Source organism: Puma concolor, chromosome D4 (genome assembly GCF_028749965.1).
Source record: "Puma concolor isolate L17-30 chromosome D4, mPumCon1.1.hap2, whole genome shotgun sequence".
Taxonomy (NCBI): domain Eukaryota; kingdom Metazoa; phylum Chordata; class Mammalia; order Carnivora; family Felidae; genus Puma; species Puma concolor.
The window spans coordinates 75,499-86,410 of NC_141679.1; the positions used below are offsets into that span (position 1 = coordinate 75,499).

The 10,912-nt window shown below is 46.1% G+C and overlaps 1 long non-coding RNA gene across 1 annotated transcript; it reads left to right on the forward strand.

Annotated features, from left to right (window-relative positions):
• The first annotated feature begins 265 nt into the window (after positions 1–265).
• Positions 266–7,513, forward strand: LOC147574627 (uncharacterized). Its single transcript, XR_015243264.1, has 5 exons — positions 266–906; positions 1,406–1,429; positions 2,432–2,455; positions 2,874–2,897; positions 7,448–7,513. It is a non-coding gene; the product is annotated as an uncharacterized LOC147574627 (long non-coding RNA).
• Positions 7,514–10,912: the final 3,399 nt, after the last annotated feature.

Genomic DNA, 10,912 nt, shown 5'->3' on the forward strand with positions numbered 1-10,912 from the left:
GGTGTGGGAGGGCTTCACGAATGTGTCCTATCTGCTCCCCTTTATCTGTGATGTAGCAGTGATATTCCTTTTAATTCAGATATTTTCTTTGGCACCTGGGTGTCTCATTGGGTTAAGCGTCCCACTTCGTCTTGGTTCATGGTCTCTCAGTTTCTGGTTTTGAGCCCTTGGTGGCTTCTGTGCTAATGGCTCTGAATCTGGAGCCTGCTTCAGATACTATCTGTCTCTCTCTCTCTCTCTGCCCATGCTCCACTTGTGTTCTTTGTGTCTTTCAAAAATTAATGTACCTAAAAGCATTTTCAATCTGATATTTCATGGATGGCTCTTTTCACTTTCATTGCTGAAGAAGCAGGCATCTGTCTTGTCCATTGTTCTTTTGTTATCTTTGGCATAGCTGATGACATATACGACATTTCCCCAGCCAGCATCGGGGATGCGCAGCATTTCTTCTACCAGCCGGATACCTCTCATCCACTGTAACACTGCATTCCTCTAGCACATCCCACATGATCTCGGAAACTGGACTGTAACTGTGGATGGTAGCAGTGTCCCGTAGTCTTCTGATGGTATTTCAGGAGGTTCTTCATTCGCATCTTTGGTTACCTGAGTGTCTCCTGACATCTCTCATGTTTCCACTAGACCGCTGCTATGACGCCCAACAGGGAACCCGAAGCACACGGGGATTCAGGAGCAGACCAGCTACCGCTTGGGCTCCCACAAATGGTTGCCTTGGAACTCTTTATGGAAGAGGAGAAAATACCCACCACCACCGTTTCATAACCCTGCACCGAATGTGGAGACAACAACCACCCACCCCCAAAAGGAAACTCCAGCAGGGTGCATGTATTGAACCTAAGGTGTTGGTCATGTATTTTGGATCAATAAGTGAGGTTGTACTTTTGACTGGTAAGTGTACATCTAAATCCCTCAGAGGGGATATTCTCTGAGGTCACCCCAACTTAAATTGTTGGCCCATGGGGAGATGTGTTGTCCCTATTGGTTGTATTGATGTGGTCTCTGTGGGCCAGTGAATTAAAGCTCCATAGTGTCTTGTCCTGTTCCCACCTCTTCACGGCAAGGTCCATTTCACCAATTGAAAGAGACAGTGAGGGAGTAGTGATGCCACTATTAAATCTGACGTTTCATGAATGGGTCTTTTCACCTTCATGGTGAAGTAGCAGCATCTCTTATGATGAGGGTTAGGGTTTGGATTACCCTGAGGATTAGGGTAAGGGTTAGGTCATGCTTGCACCCCCTGTTTGGCAAGGGAGGAAGGTCACACCTTACCTCCCCAACCCTCCTTGCAGAAGGGTGTTCAGGCACGCACCCTGCCTCCTCTCCACAAAGGAGTAGTGATGCCACTATTTAAGTGTTGTTTTGTGAATGGCTCTTTTCCCTTTCACAGCTGAAGAAGCAGGCATTTCTTAAGGTAAGGGTTTTGGTTAGGATTGCCGTTCATGGTTAGGGTAAGGGATAGGCCATGCCTGCACCCTCCCTTGGAGTGGGAGGGCGTTCACACATGCGCCACGCCCCCCCCTCATCTCGGAAGGTGTTCACCAAGAGGAACCAGCCCCCTTCAGCGGGGGGGATGTTGATGTATGCACCTGCACCCATCTCATGTGCGTAGGTGTTCACTCATGGACACCACAACCCTTGGCGAGGGAGGGCATTTGTCCATGCGCCATGCCCTCCTTGGCTCAGGAGGTGTTCACGCATGAGCACAGTGCCCCCTTGACTTGGGAAGGTGTTCAGGTATGTGCATGAACCTGCCCCCCCCAGCATGAGAGGGGGTTCATGCATGTGCCTTCCCCCCCTCGGGCGCTGGAGGGGGTCACCTGTGCACAGCACCACTAGTCAGCAAGGGAGTAGTGATGCCACTATTAAATCTGACATTTCATGGACGGCTGTTTTCACTCTCACAGCTGAAGAAGCATGCATCTCTTAAGGTAAGGGGTAGGGTTAGCATTACATTTAGGGCTTAAGATAAGGGCTAGGTCATGCTTGCTCTCTGCCCTCAGCATGGGAAGATTTCACGCATTACCCCACTATCCTGAGCAAGGGAGAGTGTTCACCCTTTCACCCCAACCCCTGAGAGTGGTAAAATATTGAAGCACGTGCTCCACTCCACTTCCGCTGGGGAGGGCTTTCACACATGCGTAGATCCCCCCCTTCAGGACTGATTGTTCACACATGTGCATGACCACCTGTCGGGTCGGGAGGGTGTTCACTCATGGGCATACCCCACCTCTGCATGGGAGATGGTTCATGCATGTGTCTTGCTCACCTCAGAAGGGAGGGTTTTTACGCATGTGCACAGCCCCAGCTTGGTGTGGGAGGACGTCACCCATGCAGAGAGCCACCCTTCAATGAGGGAATAGTGACGCCACTATTAAATGTGACGTTTCATGAATGGTTCTTTTCAATTTCACAGCTGAAGTAGCAGACAACTCTTAAGGTAAGGGTTCGGGTTAGCATTACCATTAACGGTTAGGGTAAGGGTTAGGTCATGCTTCCACACCCACCCCCTCGTCTCTAGAGTGTATTCACGCAATAGCACCGCCCCTCAGTGTGGGAGAATATTCATGCATGTGTCCCGCCCCCTTCAGCATGGGAGAGTGTTCACACATGCGCCCCACCCTCTTCAGCTTGGAAGTGCATTCACGCATTCTCACATTTGCACCACCCGTCCCAAGATGAGGGAGGGTGTTGACACATGTGCCCTGTCTCCCTCCGCATGGGAGGTGGTTCACACATGCTCCTCACCCCTCTGCGAGGGACGGTGTCACCCATGAACAGTGCCACCCCTTGGAGAGGGAGTACTGTTGCCACTATTAAATGTGACCTTTCATCAATGATTCTTTTCACTTTCACAGCTGAAGAAGCATGCATCACTTAAGGTAAGGGTTAGGGTTAGCATTACATTTAGGCTTTAGGGTAAGGGTTAGGTCATGCTTGCTCCCCCTCTCTGCATGAGAGGTGTTACACTAATATTCCCTGCCCCCCTTGGCACCGATGCACACAGACCTCCATCCGTGTAGAAGGGTGTTCTCACGCACAACCCTCCTTGGCAACGTAGGGCATTTGTGCACGCACCCTGACCCATTAGTGTGGGAGTTTGTTCTCGTGTGTGTAATGCCCCCCTCCTGGTGGAAGGGCGTTCACCCATGTGCACCATCCCCCCACTTTGACATGGGAAGGTGTTGACCTATGTGACTTGACATGTCAGCATGGGAGAATATTCACACATCTGCCCGGCCCCCCTCTGCCCGGGAGGGTGTTCATGCATGCGCACAGCCACCAGTCAGTGAGGGACGGTATTCATGCATGCGCACAACAACCCCTCCATGAAGGAGGGCATTCACACTTACGCCATGCATCCCTCAACAAGGGAATGGTTCAAGCATGTGCCCCATATCCACTTTGGCATGGGAGGGTGTTGACCTATGCACCTCACCCCCTCAGTGCTGGAGGGTGTTCATAGATGTGCACAGCCCCCGTTGTGGCGGAAGTATGTTCACACTTCTGAACAACCCCAGCTAGGGGAGGGATGCCATTCGCACGTGGGCCCCGCCCCATACCACTGGGTGCTGTTCACACATGTGCAGCTCTCCCTACTGGTGGAAGAGTGTTCACACATGCACAAAACTCCTGCTCCAAGAGGTAGGGCATTTCCACATGAGCACAATCCCCATCAGCGAGGGAGGGCATTCATGCATGCTCCTTACCCACTACTACAGGAGGCTGTACAGGCATGTGCACAGCCCCCCCCCCCACTGGTGTATGTTCACACAAGCACACAGCTCCCCTCAATGAGGGAAGGCATTTACACATGCGCTCCCCTCCCCTGGGCAAGGAAGGGTGTTCAGGCATGTGCAGAACCACCACCTCAGCCAGGGAGGTCGTTGGCAAATGCACCCTGCCCCACTTAGCACAGGAGGTGCTTCAGGCTTCCGTCTGGCCCCCTGTCAGCATGTGAATCGGTCACCCATGCACAGCACCACCCCTCTGGGAGGAAGTACTGATGTCTATTGAATGTGATGTTTCATGAATGGTTCTTTTCGCTTTCACAGCTGAAGAAACACGTATCTCTTAAGGTTATGTTTAGGGTTAACATTACCATCAGTGGTAGGGTAAGGGTTTGATCAAGCTTCCTCCCCCTGGGTATGGATTTCCAAACATTAGCATGTCCACCTTTGGCACGGGAGCATGTTCAACCATGTGCCCGACCCCACTTTGGCACAGCAGGGTGTTGACCTAGGCCCCCCACCCCCATATTGCAGGAGGTTATTCACGCACACGCACTGCCACCCCTAGGGACAGAAGGGTGTTCACACATGTGCACAAACCCTCTCATTGTGGGATGGTGTTCACGCATGCACCCAGCCCTCTCCACTGGGAGAAGGTTCTCATATGCACCACACCCCCTTGTCATGGCAGGGTGTTCTCACATACGAACAAGCCCCTCTCTATGAAGGGCGGTGCTTTCGTGCATGTGCCCTGCAACTCTGCGGCCAGGGAGGGTGTTGACATATGGTCCCCACTCCCCTCACCAGCATGGTGTTCACGCATGTACAAAGCACCCCCCTCCTTGCTGAAGGGGGTTCAGGCATGCCCACAACCCCCGCTCTGTGAGGTAGACCATTTTTACAGGCACACAACCCTCCCTCAGCAAGGGAGAGCATTCATGCTTGGCCCACTCACCTCGGTGGGAAGGGTGTTCACACATGCACAGAACCACCCTCAGCGCTGGAGGGCGTTCAAACATGTGCCCCACCCCACTTGACGCCAGAGGTGGTTCAGGATTCTGCCTTGCACCTGGTTGGTGTGTGAGATGGTCACCCATGCACAGTGCCACCTTTTAGGGAGAGAGTAGTGTTGTCACTATTAAATGTGATATTTCACAAATTGTTCTTTCACTTTCACAGTTGAAGAAACACACATCTCTTAAGGTAAATGTTAGGGTTGGCACTGACATAAGGGGCAGGGTAAGGCTTAGGTAGTACTTCCTCCACCCTGGGTATGAAAGGCTTTCAAGTATTAGCGTTCCCCCCCTTTGGACAGGAGGGGTTTAACACATGTTCTCTCCCACATCAAGGAAGCGGGTCACCATTGCGCCACTGTCCCTGCGATGGAGGGGTGTCACTCATGTTCTCTCCCACACCTCAGCACGGGAGGGGATCATGCATGTGCCCCTTCTGCACCCCTTCATCGGCGATGTAGCCTTGATGTTCCTTTTAGGCCAGACGTATTTTGCACTGCCTCGGCCGCTCAGTGGATTAAGTGTCCCACTTCAGGTCATAGTCTCACGGTTTGTGGTTTCGAACCCTCACTTCACCTCTGTGCTGATGACTCTGAACATGGAGCCTGCTTCAAATACTGTGTCTCACTCTCTGCCCCTTCCCCACGTGTGTTCTCTCTCTCTCTCTCTCTCTCTCTCTCTCTCAAAAAAGAGTGAAGCTAAAAACATTTTAAAGCAGCTCCATCAGTCTACTTGTCTTCTTGCCCTATTCCCGCCTCTTCACGGGAAGGTCCATTTCACCGATTGGAAGAGACAGTAAAACCCTTGTGTGGCCATTCAAATGAGTCACTATTTAGGAAACAAGTGATTATGCTACTTTTCCATGGTCAGGATACCATGGCCATTTCATTAATGTCCCTAGGCAGGTGGGGCCTCTAAAACTAGAAATGCTAGAGGTGATTTTACTGGTAAGCAGGTGGGGTTTGTGTTCACTGAGTTCCTTTTAGTTCGTTTCATCTTTCCTTGATTGCCTATCTGTGTTGGGTCAACAATTGGTTTGATGTTGACTTTACAGTTAGGTTATTTTTATCTCATGGTTAACTATCCATGGTTATCCGCTCTGATAGAGCTTAAGCAAGTACAAATATTTCGTGTTGCACATACTAGCATTATTGTTTCCTGTGCACCTGCAGCTGTTTCTCCCGGCCCACGGGGAGCAATCACTTCCCATCCAGCATCACCTGCTTTGTTTTCCTATGCCTAGCATTGCACGTGCCGGTGCCTGCAGAACTTCCCTTGTTTCTCTGTCAGCTGAGTCTGAATGGGCTTCCTCTCCCACTCATCCCTAGTTCTCATCTCTTTAATGGATGACGCACATCGCTGAAGGTCACAGTGAAGTCTCAAACTCCAGTATGTGGATTACGTGGCACCATTTTACAGTCTCACTTGATTACTCCCTTTCTTTGAAAATTACTTCCTTCCTCCTCCCACCATCTGGGCCGCTGCTCACCAGTGTCTGTGTTGGTTGGTCCTCATCTTCTTCCTGACCCCCATCTGCTTTCCATCTGCCCTTACTCTGGGGTGATCTCAGCCAGCCTCAGGCTTCTATATGCCAGCAGCTGGGGCCTCTAAGTCTTTATGCACTGCCCACAGCAGTTCATGTCTCCAGACACTTGACTCCAGCTGTGAACCACACAAGTGCCCTCCCCAGACTCTGTTACCTCCCTGTAGGTCTCTCCTAGTCCCCTCCCCTTTTTTAGTGTGATGCTGCCACACTGGCCCCTCCCTGCTCCCTGAGCTTGTCAGGCACATACTCCTGCTTCAGGTCTTTGCACTCACTTTGCCTCTCTCTGTCGGGGATATACTTCCACGTGCCAGCATGACATACTCCCTCATTTCCGTCATAAGCTTGCTCTCACATGACCTGCTTAGTGGAGTCTCTGCTAGCTCTCTATCTAAAACTGAAAACTGCTCCTTCTCCGACCTGAACACCTGATATCCCTTCCCTGAATTCTTTTTCTTCCTGGCCCTTGGCACCATCTGTTTTTCTTTCTTGCTTGCTGGATGTCGCCTACTGCAGTCCCTGCCAGATTGTCGGCTCCATGGGGTCCAAAGACCAAACTAGCTTTGTTTAGGGCTGGTTCCTTAGGGCCCTCGAACAGTGCATAACTCCAAAGGCTCACACACCATTTGCTGAGCAAGTAAATATTGGGATTTCATATTATTTTGCTGGGTCCGCCATCACAATGTATCACAGACTGGGTGGCTTAAGCAACAGAAATTGATTTATTTATTTTCTCACACTTTAGATCAAGGTGTGGCCAGGGTGGGTGTCCTCTCTCCATGACTGGTGGATGACCTCGTTCCCACTGTCTTCACGTGGTCTTCCTTCTGTGTGTGTAGTTTGCCCACTCTCTTCCTATAGGACACCAGTTATCAGATTAGAGTCCCTCCCTGCAAATGAGCTCATTCGACCTCCTCTTTACCTTTCAAGATCTGGTATCCAAGTACAGTCCCATGGGTAGTTAGGTCTTCAATGTATGGATTTTGGGGGCAAATCCATTCCATAACAGTTTCTGTCTGTTGTACCTAGTCACCACCTACATGGTTTATTTTCCTCTATGCCCTTGTCCCCATTATTTGCTCACACAGTGCTAATCCCAGTTTGCCCTTAGCCCAAGTTATAACTCTGTTTATTTATTTGTATAGGCTTGCATCTTCCCTCTACCTCTATACTCCAAGTTCCTGGCTGGCACTGGAATTACATCTTTAGCCCAGACATCATAACCTCCAGGTGAGGTAAGTATGATTATTTTCATTTTGAAAATCAATCTGAAGCTCAAAAGAGAATAGGTTATGTTTCTGAGATCACAGTACTAGTAAGTGCTGTCCTTTGGATAACTTTGTTCTCATGGGCTACAAAGCCCACTTTCTTTCATCTACCACATGTCCCCAAGATGAACAGGGAAAAGCCATACTTCAGCCTGGTATAATATAAGCAATGGTACGTGTAAAGCTGGTGTAACAATTCAGGAAATGGGATTAAGTTTAGTATCTGAGTAATTATACCCGCAGGTTGAATTTCAATATCACATCCTTTTATTTTTTACTGCTGCAATTTCTGTTATCCTTAATGATTATATAAATGTATTCTTCCCTTTTCAAAATTTAGCCAGTAAGAATACTGAGAGAGTTTGTTTCCTTTGTAACAGGTCTGAATTATACAATGAATGCATAATGTAAAGATAATAGCTGTTATTTTTTCCTAAAATATAGAGGTAAAGGTCATTGCCTTTGTTGTAAGAGTTTGCCATGTGTTCTTGGTAACACGACTGAGGTGTATTGGTGAAAAACCATCATAGACTTTGAAAGTCAGTTATTAATAGTTAAGAGAGTATCGTTCTTTCTTTGGGTGCAGCTGATTGTTTGAAATAGAACTTAGGATTTTTCTGCATAGATTGTCTATTTCAGAATGAGCTTTGTTTTAAAAAGTATTTTATATTTGCATTCATGCAAGCTGTACCATCATTAATTGACAGGAAAGCAGCTGTTAATAGTTGTCATTTGGACATGTAGATGGAAATCCTAAGGGTCATGGTGTGACTCCTTACGTGTTGAGCTCTGGTTTCATTTGGCATTTCCAAACCATTGCCATGACCTTATGAATGTTGATCAGTAGCCATATAATGGTTGTTTTAAATTGGCATCAGTGGTGTAGAGATGATTCTTAAGTTGTGTATGAGGAAGCTGTTGGTTTTCTGCTTCTATGTCTGTGTAGCTCCTACAGATAGAAGACTAGCGCATCTTATCAAAATTAATTTTGTTCAAAGTCAATGCACCTTGTGAATGAGCTAAAGGCTTAGATAATAGTCAATACTTTTGGAGTCTGATGTTAATTTGCAAATTTAAAATAGGTCTACAGGCATCTGTGTGGCTCAGTTGGTTAAGCATCTGACTTTGGCACAGGTCATGATCTCACTGTTCATGACTTTGAGCTCCATTTTGGGCTCTGTGCTGGCAGCTGGGAGCCTGGAACCTGATTGAGATTCTGTGTCTCCCTCTTTCTGCCCCTCCCTGGCTCATGCTCTCTCTCTCTCTCTCAAATATAAACTTAAACATAGAAAATAGGTCTAGAATAAATCTGTAGACCATAACAAATTTATAGTGATTGCTGATTGAAACAAAGAAATAGCCTGAAATTCCAAGCATACATTACTGTTGTTTCCCTAGGCTCCCATTAAATGCCAGGTTGACCATTAAGCTGAAAACAAGCAGTAATCTTTTAGTAACTTGGAAGAGATAAGCATACTATCATAGCTAGTAAGGTTTGGTATATGTTGTTTTGGTAGACCTATTTTCTTTAATGATCAAAAAATTAATTTGGGGTCTCTTGTATTTGGGCATTCAGGATTAAGAGAAGTTACCCGACGCAAATAAATTAAGACCATTTTAGAACTGAGCTGGACTTAAAAAGCCAGAGACTGGAGTCATGATAAAGATAGTTTGAACATGCCATTTCATCAAATAAAAAAAAGTACAGCTCCTGAATGACAATCATCATGTTGGAGGAGAGTTTCTGGTGTTCCCTCCACAAATGGTGCATGATTTTCAGTCAAGGATACAGCCTCACTGACTGTACTTTTACTGACATGATGGTTCAGATACCAACAATGTTGTCTGTTGGGATTGTCTTTTACAAAACTGATATCCTTTCAGTTTTCAGCTTAATTAATATACTAAGGAGAAAAATATGTTTCCCTCTTTCTGAAAAATAATCCCATTTGTATTTAGAGTTATCATTAAACATAGTATTTCTAAAAATGGTTAATAAATTGGAAGTCAATATAAATTTGCTTGTGAAGTTATCAAATGGAAAACTGTTCCCAAAGCAGTTATTTTACCTTTTATAGGAAAACTAATCTTTTATGTCCTTACTGCATTTATGTTATATCCTATTCACTTTTGTTTCATGCTATTTGTCTGTGTGTGTGTGTGTGTGTGTGTGTGTGTGTGTGTTTGCAACTAAGTGAAATGTGAAATATTTGGTCATTTTAAAAGATTCACTAATTTTGGCAAAGTCAGCCATAAATAAATGCAATATATTATGTCCAAAGTAGTCAAGCAGATTTTGCATCATGAGTAAAAGTTGCTTTATCTCAAATGAATTTGCTTTTCTCTTTTCTTTTTAACAAGCCAAGTCAAAAGTGAATATCATCTTTCTGCTCACCTTGAGGCAGGGCAAGAGTAGATTTGTGTCAGGGCACATTGTCCGTATTTATGAGAAACTAGGGAAATTAAGAAAGCCACTTAGGTACAAATCTTAGTGGGGACTCATGACTGACTCAGCTTTTCAACAATATTCTGTTGGGATGTCTTTTATTCACTGGGTTAGTTTTTTGTTTTTGTTTTTTTTTTTAGTTAATTTATTTTTTAAATTTACATCCAAGTTAGGTAGCATATTGTGGGACAATGATCTCAGTAGATTACTTAATGCCCCTTACCCATTTAGCACATCAGCCCTCCCACAATCCCTCCAGTAACCCTCTGTTTGTTCTCCACATTTAAGAGTTTTCTTATGTTTTTGTCCCCCTCCATGTTTTTATATTATTTTGTTTCCCATCCCTTATATTCATCTGTTTTGTATCTTAAAGTCCTCATATGAGTGAGGTCCTATAATATTGGTCTTTCTCTGACTAAATTCACTTAGCGTAATACCCTCTATTTCCATCCATGCAGTTTAAATGGCAACATTTTATTCTTTTGGATTGCTAAGTAATACTCTATTGTGTATACAATCTTCTTTATGCATTCATCCATCGATGGACATTTGGGCTTTTTCCATACTTTAGCTGTTGTTGATAGTGCTGCTATAACTTTGGGGTTCACTTTTCCCTTCAAAATAGCATATCTGTATCATTTGGATAAATACCTAGCAGTGCAACTGCTGGGTTGTAGGGTAGTCCTCTTTTTCATTTTGTGAGGAACCTACCTACTGGTTTCCAGAGTGACTCTACCAGTTTGCATTCCCGCCAGCAGTGCAAGCGTTCCTCTTTATCCACTTCCTCGCCAACATCTGTTGTTGCCTGAGTTGTTAATGTTAGCCATTCTCACAGGGGTGAGGTGTTATCTCATTGTGGTTTTGATTTGTATTTCCATGATGATGAGTGATGTTGA